Below are 5,000 nucleotides of genomic sequence, written 5' to 3'. Positions count from 1 at the left end.
TTCCATCTCGCGATTCTTTCCCTCGTTCCTTTTCTCTTGGGCATTTCACTTGGAATGCAGTGCATTCTTTTCGATCTTGTACCCTATCTATCCTATCTATGTAGGCTTGCTTCGCATAGGCTACACAAGCTTCGGTGCGGTACACTGAACACCAAGCCAATCTCGACGAAGCTTATTCAGCTAATCCGAAGATTAGACACAAATGGAAGAATGAACACAACCAACATCTCTTCATTGTTCCAGTCGCCACAAGATCACTACTCCAAGAAAGTAGTTGAATTGATATCCCCCGACTAAGGGATCTAAGCCTAAATTCAAGCCAAATTCTAAACATGTTCACTTATGTTATAAGAACATAGTTGCTAGAAGAATGGCACTAGAAATTGTCTTCGGTACAAGCTGGTAGATGGTTCTTACTCCGGTCAGTTGACTTTATACTAAACCATCGGATAGCCAACTAGTTAGAAATAGAATTTCCATGTTGATTGAGCGGAGTTGCTCGGAACAAGGTCTTTTTGGGGGAAAGGGAAAGAAGGGGAGATGGCGTACTGTCGAAGAGAAATCAATCTTAGTAGTGGCGAAGGACCGGAGCTTTCTTATTTGATTGAAAGATAGGAGGCCTTGGCCCCCTTCCCTTCGCTGCGTTCAGGTTTGCAATTCGGGAGGGAGCCTAAAGCCGCCCAACTACTCTATGCATTCATATAAGGCAACCATTAGGTTGGTCGGACAAAGAAAAGTTTTTTCTCTCCGACATATGGTCCAACCGGGCAGAAGTGATAGAACTAGCTCCCCGTGACTCATTACCATGGGGGCTCGAAGTCTAGCCGCCGATAGCTTTTTACTATGTATGGTATGGAGCCGTGCCTCTCGATATGGTTCTATATATAGCGTGTCTCTCTCTACATCGAGTTCAGAAAATGTTGACCAACGAGACTTTTTTTTTAAGACATTCTATCAGATGAAAGAAGACCGTAGGCCTAATGCAAGTAATGTAAGTCTTTTTTCGTTAGGGGGAAAGAAAGGGATGGGCTCTTCCCATCCAAGAGATCGAGTGATTCCCGGAAGGTTTGCTAGAGCGCATTTCTTGTAGGCATTGGGCTAATCTTTCATAAGGAAATTCTATTAGAGTTCGGTGCGAGGTCAGTAAAGCTACGCTCATTTATGATCCACTGATCGAATCCGAATGAACTGGGACACCCAGACCTTTTGCGGAAGCAAACCCTGCATTTCCATACGAAATTCCTTTAGTAGCATTCTCAGGTCGGTAGGTTGATTTGGGCAACCCATACTTCTCACCCGCTTAAACAAGATGAAACTAACACTCCTTCGAGGAAAGACGAAGAGCGCGGAGAGAGTGTTCGGGGAAAAGAGCCTGGAGAAATTTCACGATAACTGCGGAGGGAATGCGGCTTTATTAGTACTCTGTGAAACCGGTAGATTTATTTAGTAGGGGCTTCCCAGACCCCCTTGAACGCTGTGTCAGGGATATGAGATTCACTTATTAGAAAATATTGCAAAGTGCCCTTCCAACCATCGGCAACAATCGGTGAATCGGCTTCAGTATAGGGATATTACCCCTATGTCAGTTGGATTCGTGAACAAAGAGATGGCATGTCCCCGGCTCGTATCTTAAGTATGTCAGTTGCTTCTGTCTGTAACAAAGCATTCTTGCAGCAAGAGGGCATTCGAAAACAGTAAGAGCATCTTCTTCTTCAATTGCGCTACCAGCTCCAATAGCAAAGACCGATGCGGTGGTAATGCCGTTGCTTCTGATCTCTCTGCTCTTGCTAGCAATGACATTTGAGGAAAAAGGCTAGGCTCCTCATCTCGTTCAGTCTTGATGGCAGCTAGTTCCTTTATTACGTCGTTCAGTTCAAAGAGTCATTCTGGCATCTGCTTTCAATGCTTGCTAGTAAACAGTGGTTGTCTCTTTGAGACCCTCTCGCCCAACCATATAAGGTATTAAAGTGCTTTTTAGTAATACGATACGTTGTGAAGAGTCGATTCAACAAGAGGAATCAGAGCTTATCTCTCTGGTCACTTCGATACTTTGAGAACAGTGAGAGCAGAATCCGAAGAAGACTTTCAGATGTCACTTGCTTTCCTTCCTAACTACAGAAATTCCCTTTCGCCTTCCGCTCCTAGTCCACTTTTCTAAAAAGAGAATATCGCTTTGTCATTCAATTCTTCCTATTCTCCTGCTACAAATGCCAAAACAAACACTAATTCAGTCTAATGCGCCTACCCTGGGTCACGAGCTGCCTTAAGGCATGCCTTTAACCCTACTCCTAAGCCCTTCCTCCACCAAGAGAAACCCTAGGAGAAGACCATGCTACCATAGAGAAGGGGAAGCCCACCTCGGAAGCCATTTGACCATAAGTTCACAGCTTAGGATCATAAGGAAAGATCCCATCCCGTCTTTACTTTAAAGCAATGGTCTACGACTCCGCAGCTTGCTTAGGAGAGCTCCAACGCTACCATTAAGAGAAGGATCACAAGCCCTAGTCCCAAGCTAAACAGCATATTCATCTGCACCTGAAAGGGAAAAATATGAAGCAAGACCTTATTTTATTTATTTAAGCTTCTTGAACAAAAGCAATTCTCTCTCCTGCCCTCCAACAGAATAAATGGCATCGGATCTAACTCCACTCTCTCCCTTTCCGGCTTAGCCTACCGCTCCGTGGGCTTCTATCCCCCTGGTCGTATTCAAAGGATCTCTCAAGAGTGAAAATCTCTCTCCCCTTCTTATGGCATCACAGCCTATTCTATTCTCTACTCTCTACCAGCTTCTGAAACAAGATCGGATTGGTGAAATCTTTCAGACCCTCGGCTCACTTCACTACCTTTAGAGAAAACAGTTCCAGGAGAAGACGAAGAAGACTCTCGGATGGCACTTGCTTTACTAACTGTAACGGGATCTTCTTCTTTATAATAGTTACTACCTCCTCTTCACATAAAACCATTCGTTCAGAGTCGACAACTGCGGTGCGGATAGGCCCCTCCCCAATGCTCTTATTCCTACTTGCGGATTCTCTCCATCTAGGAAAGAAAGCCAACATGTTGGCCTGGGCGATGATTCGATTCTTCTTAGCCGATGTTGGTTCTTTCGATCGAGAAAGAGAAAGATAACTCTTATTCATCCGGAAGTGACTGAACTAGCCTTTGGGCTTAAAAAATCGCTGTCGCACCTTCACTCTTTGTATTTGTCGGCCTTACTAGCGCTACTGCTAATGTTGGCGTAAGGACTCTTTATCGGATACTTCTATCTTTTTGGGAGGCCTAATTTCTGCAGCTTCTTCTGTAACAGCTTTTTTATTCCTCCCCTCGGCTCGGGAAGGACTGTAAGAGGAATAGCCTATCTTCTATCTAGCCTTGAGCCCGGTATCTTGATTGCTGCTACTTTGATTTACCCCGAGCCGGTGCCGGGGCCAGCGTCTATGTTGAAGGGGATAGACGGCTTATTTCGCTCCTAAATCCATTTAGCCTTTCTCCGGAACTACTTTTAATACCGATACGGGACCACCTTCCCAAATCAAATGCAATTGATTCAAGAACAGCAAGAACAGCTGCTCACTCGGTCGTAGGGAAAAGAGTAAGTGATAGTCATCCATCGCCTTGAGCGGAGCCTGGTCTGGGATCGATCCCTTTTCTTTTAGCCAAGTCAAGTAGTCCAATACCAGCTTCTTCAACAGAATAGCTGCGGGCTCGTGCAAAGAGTAATTCTGTCTTGATGGCAACTATCAAGCTCAGTTGCTTCCCTTTGGGATATATAGACTTTGAATCAAGGCTTCGAACCTTTCATCCCTTCGGTCCTTACCATGGGAAAGAGCCTAGCCTTCGAGCTAATCCGACTTCACTCTTTCTCGCAGCTATTGAAATGGCTGCTATCTTCCTAAACAGGAAAGGGGGAAGAGCTGCTAAGAGCATATGCCACGAATTCCGTCTAAGATAAATCGATTCCAACCCCGGCTCAGGAGCTTCCTTAAGCCATGTCCATACTAAAAGAGCTAAATCGGATGGTGACTAGATTCATTCCGTAGCACGGGATTATGTAAGAGCATCTAGAATAATAGCTAGGCATCAGTTTGAGTTCGAGATCGAGACCCAGAAGTAGAGATAGAGGCAAAGGTTGCAGCAGGAGGGAGAGACGGTTCAATACCCGATTTGAGAACCAGGTAACCTAGCATCCTCACCCATTGAACCATAGTACAACGCTTTCCTTCGCTTACGTCCGAACCCATCATTCTTGGATCGATATCCAGTTCCACCAGCGGCAGAGAGAGCGATTGGGGGGGTCGATGGCTGTCGTCAGCTCGTGTCGTGAGAAGAATGGAAGACTACTTTGCTCTGCTGGATGTGGATGCGTCGGATCGCGTACATCTAGTGCAGTGGAACTCACCTCTTTCTGTTGACAGCTAGACCCGACTTTCTCTTTCAAATCACTTCGTAGCTTGTTAGGCCATCGGTAGAGGACTATACTCTCGTGCTTGTTTCAGGACGAATCTAGGGCTAGGGCTTCGTTCTAGCTCTTGCTCGCGCATTTGGGCTCTTCTCGCGGTAGAGCCTCTCGCCTATCGCGTATAGGCTTATTCACTCTTCTATAGCGCTTATCGAGGGAATTGAGCTTAGCCCTGTTGTTCCCATAATCCGTCTTTAGGAAGAGGCTCAGAGCCATCGAAGGGACCGATCTTGATGGGCTTATGTATGCAGCTGAACTCTGTTTTCTTCCTGATGTCGTGATTCACCACAAGTTCAAGGTCCCAGAGTTGGAAAAGAATGATGATACGACTTGTCCGAAGAGCGACCCGGTCATGTACTGTAGGAAGATGGCAGCCTGCACACAGGATGATAAATGACTCATCTACTTCTTTCAAGACAGCCTCACAGGCGCTGCGTCCAAATGGTAGATGGAGCTGGACCGCTCTCATGTCCGCAAATGGAAGGATCTTGCTGATGCTTTCCTCAAGCAGTACAAGTACAATCTTGATACGGCCCCTGAT

This window comes from Punica granatum, unplaced genomic scaffold, assembly GCF_007655135.1.
Source record: "Punica granatum isolate Tunisia-2019 unplaced genomic scaffold, ASM765513v2 Contig00108, whole genome shotgun sequence".
Classification (NCBI taxonomy): Eukaryota; Viridiplantae; Streptophyta; class Magnoliopsida; order Myrtales; family Lythraceae; genus Punica; species Punica granatum.
The sequence above is the reverse complement of the archived record's forward strand: the minus strand, read 5'-3'. Positions refer to the sequence as shown.